At 46.8% G+C, this 27,974-nt stretch overlaps 1 protein-coding gene across 8 annotated transcripts in view, besides 1 other annotated feature; it reads right to left on the bottom strand.

Annotated features, from left to right (window-relative positions):
* Nucleotides 1–27,974, bottom strand: part of Chd9 (chromodomain helicase DNA binding protein 9) — a 226,215-nt gene that overhangs the window by 182,855 nt on the left and 15,386 nt on the right. For 5 of the 8 annotated variants that reach the window (XM_017312517.2, XM_017312519.2, XM_006530570.4 and 2 more), the window contains exon 2: nucleotides 21,903–22,028. The gene's annotated coding sequence lies outside the window, so the exon portion shown is untranslated. Of the gene's footprint in view, nucleotides 1–21,902; nucleotides 22,029–27,229; nucleotides 27,389–27,643; nucleotides 27,709–27,974 lie in introns of those variants that run through there. The other 3 variants (XM_011248272.3, XM_011248273.3, XM_017312518.1) reach the window with 3 other exon arrangements.
* Nucleotides 8,172–10,691: an enhancer, noted in NCBI's record as "VISTA enhancer mm1483". NCBI's record gives its function as "enhancer in: hindbrain (rhombencephalon)[6/8] | midbrain (mesencephalon)[6/8] | dorsal root ganglion[7/8] | forebrain[6/8] | limb[8/8] | trigeminal V (ganglion, cranial)[7/8] | cranial nerve[6/8]" and the evidence as "EXISTENCE:transgenic organism evidence [ECO:0001131][PMID:17130149]".

Here is a 27,974-nt window from a genome sequence, read left to right as displayed (position 1 = left end):
ACTTCTATTCTCTGGGTTCTGGGAATCGAAATCAGGCTGCAAGCCTTGGCAGCAAGTACCTTTACCCACTGAGGCAGCTTGCCAACTCCACTGCTGTTTGTCTTCTCATGATAAGAACACGCACTCTCAGGCTGGAGAGATGGCTTGGGGGTTAAGAGCACTGGCTGCTCTTTCAGAGGACCTGGCTGTAGTTCCTGGGACCCGAATGGCAGCTCACACCTTTCTGTGATTCATGTTTCCAGGAGATCCAACACCTTCTGGCTCCCTTGGGTCCTGCATCCACTTGGTGCACTGACATAAATGCACAAATACACATAAAATAAAATTTAAAATAAAAGGAAGCATGTTCTTACTAGTACCAGAACAACAATAAGAAGAATGCATTGCCTATTACTTACATTATTGAAATATATATGTAAGGGATTGAAGAAATGACTCAATGGTTACAAAATAACCTCTATTGCCATTGATCACCAGAGTTTGGTTTCCAGCATCCACATTGTGTGGGTCATAACCACCAGTAGTGACTTTGGCTCCAGGGAATCAAACTGGCCTCTATAGACACCCACACTCACACTCACACACACACACACACACACAGAGAGAGAGAGAGAGAGAGAGAGAGAGAGAGAGAGAGAGAGAGAGAGAGAGAAAGATGCGCATAACTGAAAGAAGTAAATATTTTAAAAATATGTAAGTAATGATGCAATCGTATAATCCCAGCACTCAAGAGTCGAGACAGGAGGATCTTGAGTTCAAGACCAGCTTGTACCATAAAACAAGACACTGTTTCTAAAATAAACGAATGAATGGATGAAACAAGTGAAGTGGGGGGTGGAGGAAGGTTGAGAAAAGGTCACAGGCTGGACTCTCCTTGACAACACAGCTTCCAAGACGACAGCCTGAGCCAGGCTGAGGCTCTCCAGGGCTTGGCTGGTTTACTGGAGATGAACGGCGGCCCCCCCCCCCAACTTTCCCGGGCAGGGCATGACAGCCAATGAGCCTGGTTCGCAGCTGGGGGCAAGTATTTGCCTTGGCGGTTGGCAGCTCTGCCTGCCTCCCAGCCTTCCTTAGCAGAGTCATTATGCAGTTTGCTCACACGCCCTATGCATTTTAATGAATGAGTCAGGGGACAGACTCAATTTGAAAGAGGAATCGCTTCTCTGAGCTGGGTGAAGGGCTCTCAAGGGATGGTCTAGCAGCTTGGATATTACAAGGAAAGGAAAAGGATGCAATCTCCATTTAGCGGACGGGGGTGGGGGTTCTGGAAAAAGAAGGTGAAAAGGAAAACAGGGAGGATGGAAAGAAGAAATCAAGTGAGGGAGAACAATTGGGAGGGAGAACGCAGGAGCAGAAATGACTGCCGAGAGCTCAGGAAACCTTCCAGAACGCACTATGGGCCAGACTCTTCAGCTTCTTCGCCCCCCCCCCCCATACTTAATGGCTCCAAGCAGTTGAGGTCTTCGAAGCGCCAGCACACAAGGCAAAGGAGCTCTAAGAGACCGGAAGCAAGACTCCTTGTTTAGAACTGAATCCTGGTCAGGTTAGAAACGCGATGGTAGGTCTGGGACGGTGAGGGGCAGAGGAGGGCATCTTCACTCTCTTCCCTGTGACCACACCCCTGGGAAGCAAGGAATTGCTCCATGAAGATCAAGGGTACCCGTTCTCAAACACTCCCACTGGCCAGATGCAGGGGCAGTGTGGGCCAATTAGCATTTCGTTAAATTCCCATGACAGTCCCAGGAGGCGGGTCTTGTTACTGTCACATTTTTAAGACATGAGGAAACTGATGTGGAGAGAGCAGCTCGGCCAAGGTCACCCAGGGATTTGAACTCATCCCCCGTCTGACTGCAGAGCTCCTGGCAGCTCTGCTCTGTGCTGTCAGCCAACCCCTGGCTGGGGAATGCTGGGGAAGGCCTTTCCCTTCCCAGGCTCCCTTCCAAGAACACTCTGAACTCCCGGGAGGAAGGGGTTGGTGTGAATCCAGATGCAGTCAACGCCGAGTGGCCTGGGAGTGGATCTGAAACCTGCCCAGCACAGAGCTGTGTGTGAGACCCAGAGAGCCCAGGGGCAGCGGAGAAAGGAAGGAAGCGCAGGCCCACTGCGGTCAGCTGGGGTGGCTAGTCTGTTCCCAGGCTATACGCCACAAAACACAGGGCAACAGATGCTCCGCAAATGCCCGTGTAGGAGTGCGACTCACCCCTTACATGGCAGGCGGGCGGGCGGGCAGTGTCCCTGAATTACTCAACAGAGCCATCTCAGCTTTGAACTTTGAGCCAGGCTCTGCAGGAACAGGGCATGGGGGTTGGGACAGGGTGGCACTCACCACCATGAAAAGGAAGTCTGCCGTTCCTCTACCCCCCAAGTGGGAGAACACAGACTGGGAAGCAGCCAAGAAACCAGAAAGCAGCTATACACCCACATTCTCCTGAATTTTTACAGCTGGAGAGAAGAGCAACACACAAGCTGAGAGGACTCTGGGGCCCCGGGCTTCATGCCTGGAGAGAGGCAAGGCCACCTGCTAGGAACTGAACTGGACACAAAAACAGTCAGCCTTCCCTGGGCCTTGCCTGCCTTCCCACCCACCCAGATGTGGGACACAAGATCATCCTTGAACCCTCCCCACCTCCTCGGTAGGGAGAGGATATTCCTGGTCCCATCTTCATAATGGGCAGAAAGATTAACAACATACTCCAGCCACTGCTCACTGCTTCTGATTCCCACGATAAAGGGGTTTCCCTAGACACACTTTCCATCTCAAGTTCCCATATATGGCAGTGGAAGATTTTCTCTGAGTTTCTGGAGAACTTGGGGAACCTCTGGAATGATCTCAGCTCCATCCTTCTCATCTAAGAGGCTAATTTTGCACTCACAGCACACTCCCTTCTCCACGCTAGGTCAGTGGTTGTTAAGGTGTACTTTGGCTCGCTCCCATCCCTTAGTCTTCTTTCTCTATGTGTTCAGATCCTGGATATAGAAGAGGGATGCTGGCTTTTCTGAACGGTTCTTTGGAGATTTCAAACATAGTTGGGAGGATGTTTTAAGCTCTGTGCGAACCACCTCCATCTAACCTCCCACCTTCTGGCAAAGGATGCTCTTGGCTTCAGGACAATGTTCTCTTGGGAGCCAGCAGAAGGCAACTCTGTCTCCTCCTCCTCTTTTGTGTACTTTTGGACAGAGTCTCCTTATAAACTCACGACTCACCCCCTCCCTGCTGCTTCTTCCGCAAGAGTACACCTAGGCCCACTGGTGCTCACCACCAACCACACCACAGCCTGTTTGCTTGTTTTATTTGGCAAGCCCCTCCCCCACTCCACAAGGAAAGCCAAGTTCGGTACTTGGAATAAAAGGAGCCAGTCATGAGGGGGTGTTTCTGGGGTGACAGTGTCCTGCCTATACACCAGCTCTTCCCCTTACTACCTGTCAGGGTATCAACAATGGGACTTTGACATGACCGACTGTGACCAACCCAGACTGCTTACTTAGGAACACACCCTGGCAACTACCCTAAACCCAAAGTCAGGCCTTGTAGATCCCATCAGATCTGCAGGGAATTCTGAACCAGCTCTAGCTCTGGGTGACTGCCGGCTAAGTCCCCACTGTCCTTTGTATGACAGATCTGTGCTCTGAGTTCCTTCCTGCAAAATGGAAAGACCGGCGGGGCTGGCTGATAGGATGGATCAGAGGATCAGAGTGCTCCATGCCCATGATGGGTAATGTTCAGTGTCAACTTGCCTGAATAGAGGAACACCTGCTGGGCTAATGAAGCCCAGCTCCAAGTCATTTCCATGAGAGGGCATTTCCAGGGGCAAGTGGATTATGATGGGTGTGTGTAATCGATTGTTAAATTCACTGATGGATTCAAAGTTTCAACAGACTTGATAATCTTTGGGGGGGGGGTGAACGGAAGGAGAGACGGGAGCCTACAAGTGTGCACCACCATACCGGAACTTGTTCGCTTGTTCTGTTTGGAATGTCCTTCCCCCTCCCCACAATACCTTGATGATTAGTGAGGATGTGGAACTGTCCAAGGTGGTGCCAGCTTCAGAAAGAGGTCCCAGGGAAAGTGCCTTTCAAAGTTATATCTTGGCCTTGACCTGTCCTGTCTGTCTGTCTGCTTTCTGGTCTCCTTGAGGTGAGCAGTCTCCTTCACCATGCTACTCAGGCCAATAGTCATGGAGACAGCTGACTATGAACTATAACTTATGAATAAAATGAATGCTTCCTAGACTCGGGGTGGATGTAGGTGGTAAAGCTCTTACCTAGCATGTGTGAGGCCCTAGGTTCAATCCTCAGTATTACAAGACAAAAACAATTGATAAAAGAACCTTCCTTTCAGCTGGTTTTGCCAGGCAGTTGTTACAGCAATGCCATGTGACTAACTATGAGCTGGGCTCCTTGGCACACCTCTCTGCGCCACCACTGGAGAGGCTGAAAGAGAGAATGGGGACCAGGCCAACCAGGGTGACAGACACAGCTTTGAAATACAAAGCAAAGTGATAAAGTGACAAAGTGACAAAGGTGAGCAAGGACAGGTGGTGTTTCATGAGGAGCTATTAGGCATCTCCATCTTAGATGGCTATACCCACCCACTTGCATTCTGATAGCTGTCTGGGTAACAGAGTGCCATAGACTAGGCAACTTTTTTTATTCTAGACAGGGTTTCTCTGTATAGCCCTGCTGGCTGTCCTGAAACTCACTTTGTAGACCAGGCTGGCCTCGAACTCAGAAATCCGCCTGCCTCTGCCTCCCAAGTGTTGGGATTAAAGGCGTGCAACACCACTGCCCAGCACTAGGCAACTTATAAACAATAGGAAGGGTATTTATTTATCTGTTTGATTGTTTGGCTCTTGATTCTGCAGGATGAAAGGCCCAAGACTAAGGCTCTGAGAAGGGCCTCTGTGCTGTGGTAAGATCACTGGTGGGCAGACAAGGGCAGGGGAGATAGGAAAACCCCCATTAAAGTTACTTTTTTTTTTTTTTTTTTTTTTGAGATAGAGTCTTAGTATGTAGCCCTGGTTGGTCTAATGCTTGCTTTTTATATTATGTAGACCAGGCTGGCCTTGAACTCACTATGTAGTCTTGGCTGGTGGCTTTGAACTTACAAAGATCCACCCACCTTTGCCTCCTGAGTGCTAAAACTAAAAATATCATCATGCCCAAGCCTTCATAACTAAGCCACTCCCCTGATAATCCATTAGGAGGACAGAGCCCTTATCACCTCTTCAAAGTCATACCTCTTAAAAGTGTCACAGTAGCAACTAAACTTCAACATGTTGGAAATGCAAATGTGACTCAGCGGCAGTGAACTTGCCCACCATGAATGAAGTCCTAATTTTCATTCCCAGCACCACAAAAATAAATAGATAGGTAGGTAGATACATACATACATACATACATACATACATACATACATACATACATACATACATAATGAATAAATACAATTAACATGAGTTTTGGAAGGGACGTTTAAGTTGTAACATATCTATACACCTATACACCCATCCCCCCTCAGTCTCTCAGTCAGGAAGAGCCAGTAAACCTAACCAACGTACATTAAATGGGTTTCATTTTTGTTGAAGGTCATGGGACCTAGTCATGGTCAATGAGCCTTTCTCTAGAACTCTTGCAAAAGAAAACCCCTCTGTAGCTGAAACCTGAAAGGGCACACACATCCTAAAACTGATGCTGTCATCTTGTTACAGTTGCCCAAGACTAGAATTAGTAGACAAGAAAATAAAAATAAGAATAAAGATGTGTGCCACCACACGCCTTTAATCCCAGCACTTGGGAGGCAGAGGCAGGTGAATTTCTGAGTTCAAGGCCAGTACAAAGTGAGTTCCAGGACAGCCAGGGATATACAGAAAAACCCTGCCTCAAAAACCAAAAAAAAAAAAAAAAAAAAAAGAAAGAAAGAAAGAAAGAAAAAAAAAGAATAAAGAAAGAAAGAAAGAAAATGAAAATAAGAATTCAAGTTCTGAAAAAAAGCATCTGAACCCAGAATCCACCCATGGAAGGTTTGTTTTGTTTTTTGTTTTGTTTTTGTTTTTGTTTTTTGTCTTTTTGGAGACAAGAGTTTCTCTGTGTAGTCCTTGCTGTCCTGGAACTCACTCTGTAGACCAGGCTGGCCTTGAACTCAGAAATCCGCCTGCCTCTGCCTCCCGAGTGCTGGGATTAAAGCCATGTGCCACCACTGCCAGGTTTACAGAGAAGTTGTCATGTGGGTGCTGGGAATTGAACCCAGGACCTTCTAAAGAACAGTCAATGCTCTTACCCGCTGAGCCATCTTGCCACCAGCCCTTGTTTTGTTTTGAATAGAACCTAGAACCTGGGGATTTCAGGAACATTAAGTAAGTATTCCACCAAAATATCCTCTCTCTCTCTCTCTCTCTCTCTCTCTCTCTCTCTCTCTCTCTCTCTCTCTCTCTCTCTCTCTCTCTCTCCTCTCTCTTCTTTCTCAGGATCTTTATACACAGCACTGGCTGTCCTGGAGCTCACCGTGAAGACCAGGCTAGCCTCTTCTGCCTGTCTCTGCCTCTTGAGTTCTGGTATTAAAGGCATGGACCACCATGCCTGCCTCTACACCCCTTCTTAAAATGAGTTCCCGGCTGACACATTTTGCTCAAAGACATTTTGTGTTGAATTTTCTGTCACTTTCTACCAAATGAATCCTGCTGGTTACCACCTTAACCCTTTACTTTTTTTTTTTTAATTATATTTTTGGGAGTTCAAGAATAATCTTATTAGCGTAAAAAACCCTGAGGGCAGGTCAGCCATGAACCTCAGAGGCTGCCCAGAGGAGGAGTCTGGAGAAGAAAATGGAAAAGCTCTATGCCATGGAGGTGAGACACATGGCAGGCAAGCACACACATGTCGGTGAGGGAGGACTTAGAGAAAGAGTAAGGAAGCCCAACGTGTTCAGAAAAGCATGCTTTTCGGGAATGCAGGCAGACTTACATAGCTGCAGTTGTGGCCTGGGGAGAAATTGCTAAGGCTCCTTCTTTTAAATAGGAAAGGGGTTTGGGGAGGGTAAAGAAGTCAGGAGGCAATATGGGAAGGGACAACTAACAGGAAAGGCCATTTGAAAAGCCGAATGGACGCTTTTGAAACATGAAAAGTATTTAAATGGAGTCACCATATAATGTTTGAGAGAATGCCCAACAAGACGTCTCATGGCACCAGGTAAAACCTTCAGTGCTCGGTCTGGGGTTAGGACCAGAGGAGTTCCATCAGCACCCCTCAAGAACATCATAGCCTATTGATGAGGCTATTGGTCACTCTCTGTAATCTGATGGCAATCTTTCTATTACCGAAGACATAATTGCTGCCACAGAACATTTGAGAAATTGAGCTGGTGCCCAACTAGAAGCTCCATTGTTGCTCACTGTGCCAGGAAGAGGGCAGAACGTCACCATGAGTATTACTCAGCCACAAACCCTGTGACCTGTAACAGCAACTGCCTTATAAGATGTATTGATGCAGTAGTGTATAAATGCTGTGGTAGGAACCAACCACTCGATTGAATTCAAGGTCCACTTCATGTTATGGAACCCCTACCTGACAATACTGAAGTGGCCAAAATCTACTAGATACATCATAGGTTCAAGGGGAAAAGTTAACTATTATTAGTCTATTAAAGAAACAGCAATAAAACAACTCCCAAAGACATACTGTTATACCTCTAGATCAGATCACAACTCAGCCCTCATTAGATGCTTCTCTTTTATTTTTGACTCAAGGTCTCATGTAGCCCAGGCTGGCCCAAAGTTATGATCTAGCTGAGGCTAGCCTTAAACTTACGATTTTCTTTTTTCTGCCTTCTAAGTCCTGGAATTACTGATATGCACCACCACGGCTGGCTACTGTATAATCCATTCAACAACTGGGAATTAGAGGAACTGAGACACGTGCACTATGCAGTAGAGATAGGATTTGAATCTGGTTTCCCTTCATTAGGAACCTTAGAAAGAGGCTGGAGTCTCCTACTTAGCTCAACCCGATGGAAAACAGAGCCCTGGCTCCCCTGAAGCCACAGGTAAGGATAGAGCTCTGGTGTTCTCAGTGCCATATACCCTTTCCTTGGAAGACAAGCACAAAGCCATATGACTTTGAAAATGGGATAAGACAATAGAATATTAGGGAGTTGCTTCAAAATAGCCCAGAGATAAAGGAAGTGGGCAGAGACACTAATGAAATGGACAGGTTAATAATAGTTGAAGCTACATTATAGGTTCAGCCATACTTGAGCATAGTTGATAATCTGATAATTAAATTCCTTTTGTTTGTTTGTTTGTTTATCTGGTTGTGTGTGTGTGTGTCTGTGTGTGTCTGTGTGAAGATCAGAGGACAATTTTTGGGGAGTTGGCTCTCTCCTTCCATGATGTGGGTTCTGGGGATTGGTGGCAAGGGCTTTTTACCAGCTGAACCATTTCACTGGCCCTATATCCTGTGTAAAATTTAAGATGTACCAAATAATTTAAATTTTCTTTGGAGACAAGGTTTCTCTGTGTAATAGCCTTGGCTATCCTGGAACTGGGCTTGTAGACCAGGCTGGCCTCCCACTCCCACTCATAGAAATCCACCTGTCTCTGCCTCCTGAGTGCTTGGATTAAAAGTATGCACCACCATGCCCATCTCCAAATAATTTAATTAAAAAAAAAAGTTTATGTATGTGTTTGGGTGCTTTGTTTGCATGTAACTCTGTGCACCATATGGAGGCCAGACTGGGTATCAATTCCCCTGGAAATGGAATTATAGATACTTGTGAGCCACCATGTGGGTGCTGGGAATCAAACCTGGGTCAGAGGAGCAACCAGTGTTGATAACCACTGAACCACCTAAGTTTGGAGATGGGAGCCCAGACTGGCTGCAGATTCCTGAGCTCAGTGACCTCTGGCTTTGGTCTCCCCCAAAAATTGCAACTACAGGCTCAGGTCATCATGACCTCCTATGATGAATACTTTTAATACAATGTTTATTTATTATAAAAAGCCTTTCTCACACATATTTTATAAACACCTCACCAGTGATACAGATACACACAGACACAGCCCCCCCCCCTCTCTCACACACACACACACACACTTTAAAGACAGCAAAACTGAAGCTCAGAGTGGCTAAGTCATTGACACAACACAGAATCGAGTTGAACCTTGGGATCCCAATTCCAATTACAAGATAAGTTGGAGGCAAGAGGCAGCTGAGGCGGTTGGTTTGAGCAGCCTGTGGTTGCTAGGGGCCATGTCATTACCCTGGGAGCCCCGCACTATCCACTTCTAAGCCCAGCTCCTAGGCAGCCAGGCCTCTGCTTAATTGGTATGGCACAGACCCCAGCGGGACCCCAGGGAGTCATTGAGTGCACAGTGGAAAGCGCCCAGCCACTGACTTCACGTGCTGCTTGGTAGTTAAGAAAACACAGTCCAGCCCAGCAGGCCCTAGACCCTTTCACAGGCATCTTGAGAGCTGCTGCCTGAACGAACATCTGGGTCTGATAAAGGGAGACCCACGTGGGCTTCCCTGCCCCCTTTCCCAGAGCCATTTCCGCACATACCCTTGAAGCTCTGCGCCTGTGGCTGCCCCGTTCTTTCCTTTCCCAAACATATGGATTCCCAGCTCCTATTTCAAACTGCAGCGCTGGGCTGCTGTAAACTCCCCCAAGCTCCCAATTTCCTTTTTCCATTGCTCATTCTTTCCCAAAGTGCTTGAAAAAAAAAAAAGCCCCCTTTTACCTCTGTTCCAGCTTCCCTGTTTGTGAAAGGAGGGCAGGGAGAAGAGCTGTCAATCACCAGGGTGACTGACAGGAGCTTCAACTCAACAAGCCTGAGAGATGGAGGTGCGTGGGGGTTGGGGGAACCTGAGGAACTCACCATGGGGAAAGCCTCGACTCCCCCAAATCATTCACGCTGCAGGAGGCCTGAGGCCCCGCCATCTGCTCCCTTCTGGCTGGCTGAAACTTCCCCTTTGAAAATCACTAATGAAAGCGGGGCGGGAGGGGGCACGGCGTGGGCACAGTTCCCAGAAGGTTACTGCTGAAGTGGGTGTGTGCCATTTGGGCAGCTAGGGGCAAGTCCTTGCCTGCTTCTTACCCTGTGGCCTTCTGCTGCTTCTTCTAATGGCAACTTTCCTCTCAAAGAAGAGAGAGACAGGTCTCTACTACAAGGCCAGACACATCAGCTGCGAGGGGGGATGGAAGACAGGATATACAAGCACCAGGGGCCTTAGGGACAGAAGGTATTCCTCCCAGACAGAGGTCAAGAGGCCTCAGATGCCCTTAGGGATCCAGCAGGCCATGTAAATGTTCTGGAGGGAGAGGGAAGGAAGGGATATAAAAGACAGAGTGCTGCAGTACTCTCAGCAAAGGCAGTGTGCTGGTTGGGTTATGACAACTGGACATAGACATATGTAAGAAGGGAATCTTATGTATGTATATATGTATGTATGTATCCATCAATCTATCATCTATATATCTATCTACCATCTATCTGTCTGTCTGTCTATATCTGTCTATATCTGTCTATCTATTTATCTATCTATCTATCTATCTATCTATCTATCTATCTATCTATCTATCTATCTATATCTACATTATCTTTTTTTTTTTTGATACAGGGTTTCTCTGTGTAGCCCTGGCTATCCTGGAACTCACTATGTAGATCAGGCTGGCCTTGAATTCACAGAGATCCGCCTGCCTCTGCCTCCCAAGTGCTGGGACTAAAGGCATGTACCACCACTGCCCAGCTCTATCTATTTTCTTTCTTTCTTTCTTCCTTCCTTCCTTTCTTCTTCCTTCCTTTCTTCTTTCTTTCTCTCTCTGTCTCTTTCTTTCTTTCTTTCTCTCTTTCTTTCTTTCTTTCTTTCTTTCTTTCTTTCTTTCTTTCTTTCTTTCTTTCTTTCTCTCTCTCTCCTCCTTCCTTTCTTTCTTTCCTTTTCCTTTCCTTTCCTTTCCTTTCCTTTCCTTTCCTTTCCTTTCCTTTCCTTTCCTTTCCTTTCCTTTCCTTTCCTTTCCTTTCCTTTCCTTTCCTTTCCTTTCCTTTCCTTTCCTTTCCTTTCCTTTCCTTCCCTTCCCTTCCCTTCCCTTCCCTTCCCTTCCCTTCCCTTCCCTACCCTTCCTTTCCTTTCCTTTCCTCTTTCCTGCCTTCCTGCCTTCCTTCTCTCTCTCTCTCTCTCTCTCTCTCTATCTATCTATCTATCTATCTATCTATCTATCTATCTATCTATCTATTTTGAGTCAGGGTCTTACTATGTAGCCTTGGCTGGCCTGGAAATCATCTTGTAGACTGGGCTGACCTCATGCAGAATGCTTCTGCCTGCTGAGTTCTGGGACTAACGGGTACAACATGCCCAGCAGAAGAGGAAATCTTAACTGAGAAAATGCTTCTTCCATCAGATTGCCTGAAAGCGATCGTGCAGGGCATTTTCTTGATTAATGATTGACTTTGGAGGGTCTAGCTCACTGGAGATGACATGGGCCTTAGGCAAGCAGTCCTGGATTGGATAAGAAAGCAGACTGAGAAAGCCTCAGGAAGCAAGCTAGCAAGCAGTGTTCTTCCTTGGTCTCTGTTCCTGTCTGTAGGTACCTGCCTTGAGTTCCTGCCCTGACTTCCCTCAGGGAAGGGGTGTTACCTCAGAGTTGTAAGGTGAAATAGAGTTGTAAGGTGAAATAAACCCTCGGTCACGAAGTCTAGCAGAACAATAGAAACCTAAGATGGGCAGTGACCTCTGAGCCAAGAACTGACTGTCACTATGGAAGGGTGGAAGCGCTATGCTGCCAGATTCTCCATCTCCTCCCAAAAGCAGAGCAAGACTGCACACAACATCTCCCAGTTGGGGAACAGAGCTGAATGAAAGAAATTCCCAAGGCTGGCATGATGTGCCAAACCAAACTCTATAGCAGTCTGCATGCCCTGGAATACCCTACCATTTGGAGCCTAGCCTAGATGCTGGGTCTGCAGGACTTCAGGGAGTCAGAGAATACAAGGGGAGAGGCCAGCAGGGAGCCAAATAAAACTCCCTGCTGTGTGAGGTCCTCAGCAGCAAGCTGAAAAGGCCCGGCTCCTATCGCCATCTCACCCATGAAGCTCCTGCCTCTGTGGTTTTGACCTCACACTGTCTTTACCAGTGGGTGCTAACCAAGGATACCCAACTCGTCCTCGCACCCTTCCTCTTCCAAGCCAGCTCCGAACACTTCCTTTCAGGTAGAGCATCAGCTGGCTGACCAGACCAGAGTCAACTCTGAACGTCCATAAGATCTGTCTGCACAGAGGAGGGCCAAGTGACGCCTTCTCGCCTTCTACATTCCAAGAGCTGACTTTTTTTTCCCTCTCTGCTCTGCCTTTGTTCTTTTGACAAAAAATCTTTCTTGCTGCACAACCCAGGCTGGCCTTAAACTCAAGATCCTCCTGCCTCAGAGGTCGAGGATTACAGCTATGTACCATCACAACAGGACTCAGGCTATTTTTTAAAAGAAAACGAATGTGTTTCAAGAAAGAAAAAAAAAAAGGTTTCCCATAGCTGAGAGAGTAAATAGGGAAACCAAAGCAAAGAGTTTGGGGAATAACATATTAAAGTGTTAGCTGCTTTCTCCTCCCCTCCCCCTCCTTTTGCCCCTCCCCCTTCCTCCTCCTCCTCTTTAAAGATAATTAGGATCAAAGTTTCGCCCTCATATATGCTAGCTATACTTCTGGCCTCAATATTCAGTTTTTAAAAATTCAGGTGTTTTCTTGAACTGTATACATCATAAAAATAAGGGGGTTTTGTTGTTGTTTCTGAGACAGGGTCTCACCAAGTAACTCTGGCTGGCCTGGAACTCACTATATAAAGAAGACTGATCTTAAACTCTCAGAGCTCCCCCTTCCTCTGTCTCCCCTCCTGAATGCTGTTATTATATGTGTGTGCCACCTACACGCAGCTAGAATAAGTTTTGTTTGTCTGTTCCATCCTTTGGGTTTTTGTTTTGTTTTGTTTTTGTTGTTGTTGTTGTTGTTTTTTCGAGATAGGGTTTTCTCTGTGTAGCCCTGGCTGTCCTGGTGTCCTGGAACTCACTCTGTAGACCAGGCTGGCCTCGAACTCAGAAATCCACCTGCCTCTGCCTCCTGAGTGCTGGGATTAAAGGCGTGCACCACCACACCCGGCCCATCCTTTGTTTTTATAATAGAATGATGCTGGGACTTAAAGTGCAGAACAGGGAGAGAGAGAGAGAGAGAGAGAGAGAGAGAGAGAGAGAGAGAGAGAGAGAGAGAGAGAGAGACTATGAATGAGCACAAGTATGAGCTACAGTGGTATACCGTGCTGGTGCACACAGTAGGTACTACAGTGGTATACCGTGCTGGTGCACAAAGTAGGCACTACAGTGGTATACTGTGACAATACATACAGTATGAAGGTACAGTGGTATATTGTGGTGGTGCACACAGTAGGAAGTACAGTGGTATACTGTGGCAGTGCACACAGTAGGAGCTTCAGTGGTATACTGTGGTGAAACACACAGTGGGAGGAGGACAGGTGGCTCCTGAGTAGTGGCTGGCCTGAGTTATATAATGAGTTCCTAGCAGCCTAGGTTTCATAGGGAGATCCTAATTAAAAAAAAAAAAAAAAAAAAAAAAAAAAAGAAGGTATAAGATTGGGTAGGCTGGTGCATGCATCCATCCCAGCACTGGGGAGGCAGAGGCAGGTAGAGGCAGAGTTCTGATTTCCAGGAGGATGAGGCAAAACCATAGGCAAGTAGGCCAGGGTGATCTATTTCTTTGTTGTCATTACTTGCTACCGTTGTACTGCCGGGTAGGCTGTTCTAGCTTTGCCAAACTCTGTGTATTAAGGAATGAGAGAGATAAGTGGGAGATGACAAGGAATGAAATTTCAGAGCAAGGGAGAGTATGTTGCACAAGCGTCTGCCTTCAGCAGGGAGCACGAAGGCATGTCTGGGTATGTTCGCGAGGGTACTACAGTCCTGGTTCGTGTGCAGGCATGTCTGGGTGTGTGCACACAGGTGTTACAGTTCCGGTGTGTGTGCAGGCCACTTTGGTACATGTGCTGGGTTCTCATACTTCAGTAAATGCCATCTCTATGACTCTAGCCTCCCACTGTCCATTTCCCAACTATATGCATTCGAAATGTGTTTGGGGGACACTTTTTATTACCCGGCCTTGTGATCTGCAGTGGAACTTGCAGCAATGGTGTAGTAGCTCAGTGGTACGTTTGCCTAGCATGCACGAGGCCTGAGTTTAATCCCATGCAATGCCAAAATTAAAAAGCTAGGCCTGATGGTTTACAAATATAATTCTAGCTATGAAGGTAAAAGGATCAGAAGTATGGGGCTAGCCTGGACAACTTAGTGAGACCCTGTCTCAAAATAAGAGAAGTAAAAGGAAGGGCTGTGGACATAGCTCTCCAGGTAGCCTGCTGGCCCAGCACAAGCAAGGCCCTAGGCTCAATCTGCAATACAGCAGAAGAGGGGGGTGGGGTGGGGGTAGGGAATTAGCTTGTCCTCAGGGGCCCACAGTTTACAAAGAAGGCTGACAGGCAATCAGCAAGACCATTCAGCAGAGTAAGCACTCTGGAAGAGGAAGCAGAGAGGACCCAAGGGAAGCTGGGTCTAAAAGGCAGTAGGGAGCTGAGATTGTATCCTAGACTGAACGATACACTGGGACAGGATAGGGAAGAGGGAAGAAGAGTCTATCAGGTAGGGAGATGGTGCTGAGAAAGACCTGGAGGGTGGGTCCTCCAGCATTTGAGGACATTCTATTGCTTTAGCTAAGGCAAGTTCTACCTGGGAGGGATTGGGGGGGGGGGTTTCTGGGTCCAGGTCTAGAGCCAGCATGGTAGTGGTCATCAGCCAAGGCTGAGAACATTCTCAAGTTAAAAAAACACTTAGCTAAAAGCATTTTAAAAAACCTCTCTCAGCAGGGTGGTGGTGGCTCACACCTTCAATTCTAGCACTTGGGAGGCAGAGACATGTGGATCTCTGCATTGGAGGCCAGCCTGCTCTACAGAGTGAATTCCAGGACGGCCAAGGCTACACAGAGAAACCTTGTGTTGAAACCCCAACTCCTCAATAAAAAAAAAATATCTCTTCTGAGTCAGGCATGGTGGCCCAACAGTCGCAACTGTCATGCCTGACACTCAAGGGGCAGGGGCAGGGGCAGGGGCAGGATTGTGAGATCTGTTCTATAGTAGCACGTGCACAAACAAACACAAACACACACACACATCATAGAAGCAAGGTGTGAAAATCTTCTAATTCCAGCACTTGGGAAACAGAGGCAAGAAACTCAGGAGTTCAAGGTCATTCCTGGTTCCTAGTAAGGTCAAGGCCAGCAGAAGATGCAGGAAACCTTGATGCAACCAAACAAAAGCAGACTCTAAGACAAACTGACTATTAAGATCCCATTTACAAAGGACATTCGGGCATTTTCTTTCTTTCTTTCTCTTTCTTTCCTTTTTTCTTTCTTTCTTTCCTTTTTTCTTTCTTTCTTTCTTTCTTTCTTTCTTTCTTTCTTTCTTTCTTTCTTCCTTTCTTTCTCTCTTTCTCTCTTTCTTTCCTCTCTCTCTCTCTCTCTCTCTCTCTCTCTCTCTCTCTCTCTCTCTCTCTCTCTTTCTTTCTTTTCCGAGACAGGGTTTCTCTGTATAGCCCTGGCTGTCCTGGTACTCACTCTGTACCCCAGTCTGGCCTCGAACTCAGAAATCCGCCTGCCTCTGCCTCCCAAGTGCTGGGATTAAAGGCGTGCACCACCATGCCCGCCTGGGCATTTTCTTCTACTACTGCACCCCACTAGCACACGGAGATGAGGCTGGCCTTCAACTCCTGGATCCCTCTGCCTTCGCTTCCTGAGGGTTATCAACATAGTTCCTTGAGCCATATGACACACCCACTTTGCACTATTATTGTGACAGCATCTCAGTATGTCCAAGCCAACCTTCATCCCTCAAAGTCGTAGATGACCTTGAACTTCCGATTTTCTTGCTTCAATCACCCACTGGCTAAGATTATAGGCATATATTACCATGCCCAGTTTTAAATTTTATTATACAGGAAACTGAAGTCTAAGGAAGAAAAGTACCTAGGGTTATCGGCTCTTTCACACATGCACCCACTGACACACAGTTACCTGTCTGAAGAGGCTTGAACTAGGAGCTGTGGTTCCATCAGGGAGGAACACAGACATTTCCTATTCAACCTTCAACCAATTAAAATCCCTGATCCCAATTCCAGGGCTCTTCGCAGCACCCAGAACCCAGCACTCAGGTTGGATTTGTCATTTCCAGGGGCCTGGGTGCCTTGGTGCCTTATTAATCTACCATCCCTGGGACGACCATCCAAAGAGCACAGTAATCGTTATGCAAATGTAATGCCTACACTCGGTGCTGAACCAGACCTTACAGGACTCTCCAATATAGAGATGCAGCACCGACCAAGTTTGCTTCCCCGTCTGGATGGGAGCCTTCTCAGCCCACTTTTACTCACTGTGAATGCTTTTACACTCTCACCTTTGGCTCGTCTCCTTCCAAGCACCAATGCACAGAAGTAGAAATGAGATAAAGGTTGTTTCAAAGGCAAAGGAGGAAGGGAAAAGGGGGTAGGCGGGAGCAGAAAGTAAACCATAGAGAAGACGGAACCAACTTCACCTTCCACACAACCCTGCCGAGAGCCAGCCTTAGCCAAGGTCAGGGATGCCAGGCAAACCCCACCCAGACAGATATCCCGGAAAGCGGCCTGGGAGTGGCTAGTGCATGTCCCCAGAGCCTGGGCAATGTTATTTCCTGGGCAACTACAAGTCACACAGGATGAAAGCTATGACTGCACGTCTGGGGTAGGGTGGGAGGCTTTGCCAGAAGGTGGGGGTGGGGCAGGAGCCCGGGAGGAGGGGCCGAGCCTTGGCTGGCTTCGCACAGACACAGACACATCTCTTCATTTTTTCCAGACTGGAAAGAGCTGTTTGGGCTGTGCACATTTGCAGAGAGTCACGGTCTTTACTATGCTTCCTGGCTCCCTCCGAAGCTTGCCTTTTGTCATTCAGTCAAAACCCAGCTTGTATTTTTCATGAGGAGAGCTAAACAGACTGTGGGGTCTCTTCCCCCCATGTTGTGCTCAAAAGCACATCACAACTGACTTAAAAAGCCCCACCTCCTCACTTGGACAGCAGGGGTTGGGGGTGGCATGCTATAGAGACAAAGACCCAAGTTTAGACAAACATTGTCTCCCGGTTGGAGGTGCGCTCACACTATTTTCCCTGCGCACACACACACACACACACACACACACACACACACACACACACACACACTTTTTTTCCCTTCTTTTTTTTTTTTAAAGCAAAATACTATACCAATAGCCAATTCAGTACTTTACGCATGTCTCTTCCTTATCTACACTGTCAGGAGCACAGGTAGGGCCAGAAATAAGTTAGTTAATTTTTAAAAATGCCTTCTTGCCAAAATGCACCCTCCCCCAAATGTTTCTACCCAGAGAACCCTTATCCATCCAATAGCAAATGTGTGTACGTGCATTTCCCATGCCAACCAATTCTCCAACACCAGCTGGTGCCTACGATGCAATTCAGTTCCGAGAGTGACTACCTACAGTTGGCATGAGAGCCCACAGGTTGAAGGCTCGATCCCAGAGACCATCTGTACTTCAAAAAGTTACACACATCCCAGAGAACTGTGACCCAAGTCACAAGTTCTGTCTCAAGAAAACAAAGAGAGGGATGGGGAGTTGGTTCATCAGTTAAGAGCACTTGTTCCTGCAGGACTCTTAGAACCTACACAATGACTTGCAACCATCTGTAACTCTGGTCCCAAGGGATTTAAAGTCCTCTTCTTGGCCACCAAGTTCACATATGATATGAATACAAACATACAGGCAAAACACTCAAACACATAAAAATATTAAGTCAAGCCGGGCAGTGGTGGCACACACTTTTAATCCTAGCACTTGGAAGGCAGAGGCAGGTGTATTTCTGAGTTCGAGGCCAGCCTAGTCTACAGAGTGAGTTCTAGGACAGCTAGGGCTACACAGAGAAACCCTGTCTCTAAAAACAAAACAAAACAAAAAACCAAAACAAAACAACAACAAAAAAAAATTAAGTCTAATTATTTTTTAGAGAAAGAAATGGAAGCACTCCAAGTGAACACCTAGAAATGAATAGGTAAACAAATTATATATAGTACTTCTAACATGGAGTAGGGCTGGCATGGTTTACAGCCCTGTAATCCCAGCACTTGGGAAGCAGAGACAGGACCCATGCAAGTTTGAGGGTAGCCTGGTTTATGTAGCAATCCTGTCTCTAAATATATAAACATCAAAATGCAATAGTATTCAGCACCGAAAAGACAGAGACTTCTAGCAAATGTTCAGGGGAAGCCAGTGGCGCATGCCTTTAAGCCAGTACTCAGTTGAGACCGAGACAGGCCAATCTCTTTAAATCTGAGGCTAGCCTGGTCAACATAGTGAACTTCAGGACAGCCAGAAGGGCTACACAAAGAAACCCTACGATGAACCAGATTGCCTCCATCTTAGACTTGAAAGCTATCTTTTAGCAAAGACAAATTTGGTTCATTCCTGCTTATTTCTTTTCTCAAGGATTTGGTTATGCCCCATCTGCAACCTTAACTACAAATGGTTCTATACTGCCTGTTCCAGGAAACAACAATCATGTCTTTTTTTCAAAAAGTTGTTATAATCATCTTGAAACCCTACCTTTGTTTCAAAACGTTGTTATGGCTACCTGTTGTTATGACTACGTATTAAGACCACCTTATTATATTTCTAACTCCGCCTATTTGCCTGCCAAATCCCCCAATCAGAAAACCCCTTACTTCTGAACTATAACAACTTTATCTTCCCCACATCCAATGCTGACCCTCTCTTTTAAAAAAGATTTATTTATTCATGCATTTTATGCATATGAGTGTTCTGTCTTCATGCACATCAGAAAGGGAAATTAGATCCCATTACAGATGGCTGTGAGCCACCATGAGGTTCCTGGGAATTAAACTTAGGACCTCTGGAAAAGCCTTCAAGTGCTTTTAGCTGCTGAGCCATCTTCCCAGCCTCCCAAAAGCTGACTGCTTGAACCCCACCTTAGGGTGTTGCAGCCCAAGTACATGGATGGAAAAGCTTGGTTTAATTAATATGGCCATGATGATTGGCGTTGGTAGTCTTTCCCCTTGAATCTTTGGGATTCACACTCATGTATATGAATGCTTGGCCATGGAGAGTGGCATTTTTAGGAGGTGTGGCCTTGTTGGAGTGGGTGTGGCCTTGTTGGAGTAGGTGTGGCCTTGTTGGAGGAAGTGTGTCCCTGGAGTGGGCTTTGATGTCTCATATGCTCAAGCTATGCCCAGCGTGACCCATGGTTCCCTTATGCCTGCGGATCAAGATGTAGAACACTCAGCTACCTTTCCAGCATCACACCTGCATGCCCTCCATGTTTCCCGCCATGCCGATAATAGACTAAACCTCTGAACTGTAACCCAGCCCCAATTACATGCTTTCCTTTACAAGAGTTGCTGTGGTCACGGTGTCTCTTCATAGCCATAGAAACCCTAACTAAGACACCCTTCAGGTTGGCTGGTTGGCTAAACAGCCTCCTGAATCACAGGGAGCTACTCTTCTTCCATTTGCCAATTTTTTAAATAAAGGATACAAGTCAGCAACAGCCAAATAGGAGAGATGCAGCACCAGGCAGGTGGGGTGAGGCAGGGAGCAGAGCCTTGTTTTCTTCTGGGCCAGCCGGCGCTCAGTCAGTTCACCCCAAGGTCTCTAACTCTCTTAGGCTGCCAGCACTCCTCTATCCTTCCCAGAGAGAGGGAGAGAACTGCTCTAGAAAGTTTCAAGCCTCTAATCTCTCCATTCTTAAGCGAATGGCAGAGCAAGGGACTCGGAAGGGGCCTCACCTTGGGTCTATTAGCATAACGAGGTTTGATTGGGGAGGGGTCATTAGAATAACAAATGCCAATCGGTCAGGAAACCCCAAGGCTTTAAGTTCTCTAGTGTTAGGGACCAAGACAAAGGCCAGATGCCCATCTCATGACAACAGTCCCAGATGCCAGGAGAGGAAGTCATCTGAGGAGACATTGTATGCGAAGACGAATTGAATACAAAAATAAATAAATAAATAAATAAATAAATAAATAAATAAATAAATAAATAAATAAAAGTAAAGTGCTCAGTGCACTAAAGGATGGAGAGGGTTCAGCATCAATGTTCCTTTCTCAGTACTAGAGAGAGAACTCAGGGCCATGTGTATGCTAGGTGAGTGAGTGCTCCCAAAGTCTGCACTGGGTTCTGTCTTGTTTTGTTTTAAATAATAATAATAATAATAATAATAATAATAATAACACTGTTGATGCATGTGTTTTATTTTGTGTGTATCTTTTGATTGTATGTATGTATGTATGTGCACCACATGCATTCCTACCCCCTGCAGAGGTTAGAAGATGTATGTCTACTCCCCGTGGCTGCTGGAAACTGAACCTAGATTGGTCCACAAGAGCAACAAGTGACCCTAGCCACTGGGCAATCTCCCAGTTCCCCCACTTCTTTTCCTTTCCTTTCTTTTTTCTATTATTTCTTTCCTTTCCTATTTATTGATTGTTAAGTATTTAGAGCCTGGTATGATGGTGCCCACCTTTAATCCCAGCATTTATGAGGCAGAGGCAGTGGGTTCAAGACCAGTCTGGCCTCCACAGTGAGTTTCAGAGCTATGTAGAGAAGCCTTGTCTCAAAAACAAACAAAAAAGGATTTAGTGTGTGTGTGTGTGTGTGTGTAAGTGTGTGCACTCATGCATGATGTATATGTACGTGAACGGGGGTGCATGTCACAGTTCATATGTGAAAGTGGGAGGACAATTGGGGACCACAGCGGGTAAAGGCACCTGAGTCTGGTCCTCACAATCCACTGGCAGAAGGAAAGCCAACTCCTGTAAACTGTCCTCTGACACCCACATGCACCATGTGGGGCACCTGAGCGTGTGCTGGAGTACAAAGGTAATAAGGACATTTGTGACACCAAGGCTGCGCCTGAGGAAAAGGCTTTCCCAGGCCCTCTACACCACACATCAAGGTTCTACAAGCTTAATGCAAGCCAAAGAGCTCAAATCTACCTAATACCAGGAGTGCGCATTTATTTAACGGATCTCGCTCAAACAACCTAAAAAGCATGGGTTCCTGGGGTGGGGGAGGGGCTCACTTTCAAAGATGATATACAATGACGATGTATTTCCAGGCAACCTTTGGCCTCTCCAGACAAGAAGGTAAGTTACCAGGTACCCCATGCTGCAAGTTAGCACCATGGGAACATTGTAACAAAAGTCCTCACCCTGCTCTGGGCTGGCAAAGCACAAAGCCATCCTTCACCATATAAAAACTGAAAGAATTCAGGAGGTAGTGGTAAACAGATGTCTGTGAGTTCGAGGCCAGCGTGGTCTACATATCGTGTTCCAGGACAACTGGGACTGTCTCGGAAAAAAACCAAAAAACCAAAAAACCAAAAAACAAAAACAAAAACAAAACAAAACAAAACAAAAAAAAACCAAAAACAATCAACAAGGAAATAAAAGCCATCCATGGTGGCTTATGACTGTATTCTTGTCACTCAGGAAACCAGGTGGGAGAAATGGCACAAATATGAGGCCAGCCCAGTCCATATAGTGGGCTCTAGGCCAGCCAAAAAGACAGCAAAGAAAGAGAGCAGGAGAACAGACAGGAGACGGGTCACAGCTTTCCTTTCTGAAGTAGAAAGGCAGGGATGGGAACTGGGTTTCGGTTGCCATGGAGATGGGAATGGGTGTTGGCTGGGGCTGGCAGTAGCTGCAGCTGAGGTGGAACGGGCAGCTTGGGAGCTGGGCCCTGTGGCAGTGGCAGAGGGGGCTTCCAGCTGGGAAGATGTCAGCAGACCTACCTGAGAGGAAGAGGTAGGAAAGGAGACAGACGCTGTCTCAGACTCTGGATCCCACGGATTCTGCAATCGTCAGGAGTGCCACAGAGCAGGCTGTGTGTGTCTGTGCCGTGTAAGTGTCCCACAGGCCTGAAAAACAAGAAGCAAAATAAACCCAAGGCTTGGAAAATAACTGGAAGAGTGTCTGTTGTCACTGAGCCGCAGACTGGAGACACAAGAGGACACCTCCCAGGCACAGGCGCTGGAAGCACTGTCCTTCGACTCTGTCCCCAGAGCGGTCATCAAACAGAGGAGGGGTACAGGTGACCTGGTTCTGCTCCTTCCTCTGTTCTCTAACGCACAGTGCCTGTGGCAGGTGGGAGGTCTCCATGATGGGGACTTAGGTGGGGGTGGGGGATCTAGAGGCTTCCGGGCTCTGACTGTTGTCATGCCACGTGCTGGAGAGAGATAGCCTGGTTAGGCCTACAGCAGGGATGGGCCTCTGCAGTCCCTTTGCTGGGTCTACCTGAGGCAGTGTTATGCTCTCTATTCCTAACCCAGGAAGAGAAATCCCCAGGCTGTTTCTTACAATCAGAGCAGAGTGAGTGGCCAGGACAACCTCAGAAAATAAATGAACTCAAGCTTGGAATTTTTGCCTTTTTTTTTTTTTTTGCCAGAGATAGGGAAGGGGGCCACTGAGATGGCTCAGCAGATAAAGGCACTTGCTGCCAAGCCTGAGGACCCAAGTTCAATCCCCCAGACCCATGGGATGGAACAGACCCCTCTACAGTTCGTTCTCTGGTGTCCATATCCCACCCCACCCCACCACACACACACTACACACACACACACACACACACACACACACACACTACACCCCCTCCCCCATTGAAAAAGAGAGTAGCTGGGTTGCTGGAGGTGTGACTGTGTAGAAGAACACTTGTCTAGCATTTCTAAGTACCAGGATTCTATTCCCAGCACTAGGAGAAGAGTAAAAGGAGGAAAGTGTGTGTGTGTGTGTGTGTGTGTATGAGGGCGGGGGTAATGAATGAGAATTTATTTACTCTGTAGGTAGGTTGGTCTTGAACTCATGGTTCAAAAGGTCCTAGTCTCCTAAGTAGCTGGGAAACACACATGAATCCACTAAATACAGTTTTGTTTTGTTTTTTTTGTTTTTAATTTATTCTATGTATGTGAGTGCACTGTAGCTGTCTTCAGACACACCAGAAGAGGGCATCAGATCCCATCACAGATGGTTATGAGCCACCAAGTGGTTGTTGGGAATTGAACTCAGGAAGAAGAGTCAGTGCTCTTAACTGCTGAGCCATTTCTCCAGTCCCCCAACTGAACACAGTTTTCCTTCTTTCCTTCCTCTCCCTCTTCCTTTCTGCCTCCTCCTCTTCCCCTTCTCCCTCCTCCCCCTCCCTCCTCCTCCGTCTCCCCCTCCTCCTCTTCCTCCCCTTTCTCTTCTCTCTCTGGAGTTTTATCCAGCAGGTCTCTGAGTGTAGAAGAAGCCGTTGACCTCTTGGTATAAGGTGAAGCTTGCGCTTGCATCACAGATGAGGCAATGAGAACTTGATCTTGGAGTCCTGAAACTGCTGGAGGGCTGGCCCCGCAGCACAGGGTAGCTGCCATCTCTTTCACCTTCATGATCTGGATCACAGAGTGAGTGCACACTGTGCTGGACACCCATGTCTTGGCGTGATGGTGCCAGCAATGGTTGGTCCGGTACTCACTGTCCATGTGTATGCCATGCTGGGAGTCCTAGCGCAGCCAGAGACTGAAGCTCTTAACAGACAGCAGCTTCTCAAACGCCAGCCCACCTACACCGACTCCACCATCTCTCCTGATGACTTTATCTTATTTGGCTGGGACAACAAATACCAGCATCGGGACTTGGCTAACATACAGGTGAGTGCAAAGATGCGTATTCGGTACAATGGTGGAGTGTGGCATTTCAGGGTGGACAAACAGTACCCCATCACCTGGTACCCCGGAAATGTGCCCAAGGCCTTCATGCCACTCTGGCCATGTTCACTGCCACCCACAAAAGGAAGTGACCTCCTTTTTCAACGTGAATGATAGATCATGGCACCTGGCATCCTCCTCTTGGTCTATGTGTGCCTATACACACACACCACCACCACCACCACCACCACCCCAGAAAGAAATGGAAAGATCCCATGTTCCAGGCACTGAAGACTTGATATGTGATACCAATCTGACTTCCAGTGATCTACAGATGGAGTCTCATAAAGATACTAGGCATAGGGCTGGAGAGATGGCTCAGCGGGTAAGAGTACTGACTGCTAGCACTTCCAGAGGTCCCGAGTTCAATTCCCAGCAACCACATGGTGGCTCACAACCACCTGTAATGAGATCTGACGCCCTTTTCTGGTGTGTCTGAAGACAGCTACAGTGTACTCATATAAATAAATCTTTTTTTAAAAAAAGACACTAGGCATAATGTTTTACTTTGATTTACAGTTCTGAGGCTCCAAACCAGGGCCTTGTACCTGCTAGGAAAGTGCTGTACCCCTGAGCTACATGTCCATGCCTTTCAGTTTTGATTTTAAGACAGATTCTTGCTTCCAGGTTGGCCTCGGATTCCAATCTTGCAGGCTTAGTTTCTTAAGTACTGAGGATATAGGTGTACTAGCCCCACTCGTGTCTGGCAAAAACAGAGATTTCATACCAGAATTCATAAGGAATCCAAGAAGAGGAGTTGGTGGCTGAAATAATCAAGATAGGAAATTGGAAGGCTCATGTGTATCCTCCAACTTCAGAATGTACTACAGAACCACAATTCTTTAGACACTGTGGTAGTGATGTAGAGGAAGCTACCTAGACCAATAGAGCAAAAGAGCAACCCTAGAAACTAACCCTTGCAGGTTTGATCAACCTACTTCAGGATGATGCCAGAACTTCTGAGAAGGGATGGGCTCTTCAACAAATGATTTGGCAACTGGACATTCACACACTAAAGACTGATGCTGGGCCCTGATTGCTAATCATGCATAGAAATGAGCTCAGATACATCAAAGGCCTGCATCCTACCGCAGGAACTACAACTCTCAAAGGAGATTATGGGAAAAGTTTTCATGGCCTGACACTTGGGGATGACTTTTTTTTTTTTTTTTTTTTCTTTTGGTTTTTCGAGACAGGGTTTCTCTGTGTAGCTCTGGCTGTCCTGGAACTTACTCTGTAGACCAGGCTGGCCTCGAACTCAGAAATCCACCTGCCTCTGCCTCCCAAGTGCTGGAATTAAAGGCTTGTGCCACCACTGCCTGGCCAGGGATGACTTCTTAAACATGACACTGAAAGCACAGACAGCAAAAGAAGAGAACAGATGAATTGAAGCTTCATCAAAATTGAAAACTTCTAAGCCAGGTGTGATATCACATGCTTTTAGCACGCAGGAAGGAGGCAGAGGCAGGCGGATCTCTGAGTCTGAGGCCAGCCTTGTCTATGGGGTGAGTTCTAGGACAGCCAGAGCTACCCAGAGAAACAATGCCTATAAAACAAAACAAAACCTTCTGAGCCTGCTGTGGTAGCACACATACTTGTAATCTCAGCCCCTGGAAAGCTAAGGCAGGAAGACTAAGGAAAGCTTGAGGCATGCCTAGGCTACACAGTGAGTTCCTGGCAAGCCATCAATGGCTACAGAGTTAGACCCTGTCTCAAAATAAGCAAAAATAGTCAAGTACAACAAATTAAAAAACAAACAAACAAACAAAACTGTATGTTTCAAATGACAGAAATTGCAAAGGCAACTCTAAGAATGGGTTCACACCTCTGACAAGGAACTGATAGCCACATGGCAGAACACCCAGCTGGATTAAAACTCGGGCAAATGGCTGGGCGTGGTGGCGCACACCTTTAATCCTAGCACGTGGGAGGCAGAGGCAGGTGGATTTCTGAGTTCGAGGCCAGCCTGGTCTACAGAGTGAGTTCCAGGACAGCCAGGGCTACACAGAGAAACCCTGTCTCGGAAAAAAAAAAACAAAAACAAACAAACAAAAAAAACTCGGGCAAATGTAGCTGAGGAGGAGGTGGCTCTTTTGGTTAAGTGCTTGCCCTGTAAGAATGAGATTGTAGGTCCCCAGGATCTAAGCAAAAGCTGGTCTGGCATTTACCCCACCGTATCTAGCTCCAGGGAGCTCCAGGGTCAGTCAGAGACACTGTCTCAAATAAAAAGGCTGTAAAGATGGATGGCTTGGGAGTTAAGAATGCTTGTTGCTCTTGTGGAGGACCCAGGTTTGGGTCACAGTATCCATGTGGTGGCTCGAAACCATCTGTAACTCTAGTTCTTAGAAATCGGATCCCTCTTTCATCTCTGTGGGCACTGGATATATACGTGGTGTTCACACACACACACACACCCGCTACACGCACATAAAATACTCATACACATAACATAAATAAATCTAAAAGAAGGTGAGGATTGGACAAACACCTGCAGTCAACCCCTAGCCTCCATATGCATGCACATACACACAAACATGTGCACACACCCACACATGTATGCATAACACACACACGCACACACACACCATAAAACAGGAGCAAAGGATATGAACTGCCATGTCTCTAAATATGTAATTCAAATGGAAAATAAATACATGGAAAAAACACTCGGTTGCTGAAGTGGGGTATGGTGATACATACCCCTAATCCTAGCTCGGGGAGTTGGGGGGAGACCCTCTTTCAAAACACCAAAAAAAAAATTAGAAAAACATCATCGCTTCAAGCAGGTAGCAACACAGCTCTGACACAGAACACATACCCAGTACAGACGACTCCCCGGGTTCAGGCAAGAGAGCCACCTCAATAGAAGCTAAAATTGTAAATTTTGTGACATCCATTTTTACCATCAGAAAATTCATAGCCACACGCAAACATAATTAATGGAAGTGACACAGAGTCTTTGTCTTGTCAAAGCTCACCACAGGTGCCAAGCCCCACAGGCTTGTACCAGGAGGTCAGTGCTGGCAGGCAGGAGAGAGAGAGATGAGAGGGGAGGGAGAGCCTTGCCCAGGGCAGGCCTGCAGCCCTGCCTGTCACAGGGTCTGAGGTGGTTAGGTAATGCAAGGTAGGAGTGTGTCAGTGACTCTGCCTGCTCCAAGGAGGGAAAGGGGACATGCTGCTTGTCACAGCAGAAGGGGAGGGTCTGGTGGGTTGGAGGGGGTAAGGATAAGGAATCATGTGAACTGACGGCTGGCGGGGCACAAGGAGAAGACACTCTGTCAGAAGGATGCTATGAGAGGCAGGAGGTGGGTGAGAATTCTGGACGGGAAGGAAGAGGAGGTGACCAGGGAGCCGCTGATCCACTGTCACGAGAGCCCTGTTACCTTAGAAGGGAAACAGGAAGGGATGCTCAGGCCAGAGTAAGGCTGGCGAGGAGTGATGCTTATCATGTGCACAGCGCCCAAGGAGCTTCAGTGGCATGTGGCAATGTTGGTTCTCTTCTTTAGCTGAGAAAAGCAAATCAGGAGATGAAGCAACCTGCCCTGCTTAGGAGCACAGCCAGCCAGCAGGAGGTGGATCTGGGATATGAACCAGCCCTACAGGGATTCTGAACATCGATACATTTTATTTTTATTTTTATTTTTTTTTCTTTCCATTTTTTATTAGGTATTTAGCTCATTTACATTTCCAATGCTATACCAAAAGTCCCCCATACCCACCCACCCCCATCGATACATTTTAAAAACTCTTTCCAAGGGCAAGGAAGGGGCATGTATCTCAGTGGTTAGAACACTCACCTATCATGCATGAGACCTGGGTTTAGTCGTCAGAACCACAACAAACGAGTCAGTCAGTGTGTGGCCTTGGGGTTAGAGAGGATGTGTTTTAGTCCTGTACCATTGTACCATTTCCGTTCCGATGAGAGTATTAATACTAGTTTGTAACAAATATACCACACATGATGTCATTGTTGGCTAATTGTAAGATAACTGAACTATAGTAATGTAAGATATTGAAACAGAACTCTGGACTATTGCATCAATTCGGTACATTTAAACTGTTTTTAATAATTTTAAAAACACATACATACTGGACTCCTGCACAAATGTAGTACAGATAAACTCATAT

Source organism: Mus musculus, chromosome 8, assembly GCF_000001635.26.
Source record: "Mus musculus strain C57BL/6J chromosome 8, GRCm38.p6 C57BL/6J".
Classification (NCBI taxonomy): Eukaryota; Metazoa; Chordata; class Mammalia; order Rodentia; family Muridae; genus Mus; species Mus musculus.
Note: the sequence above shows the minus strand (reverse complement) of the source record. Positions and strands in the feature narration are given on the sequence as shown.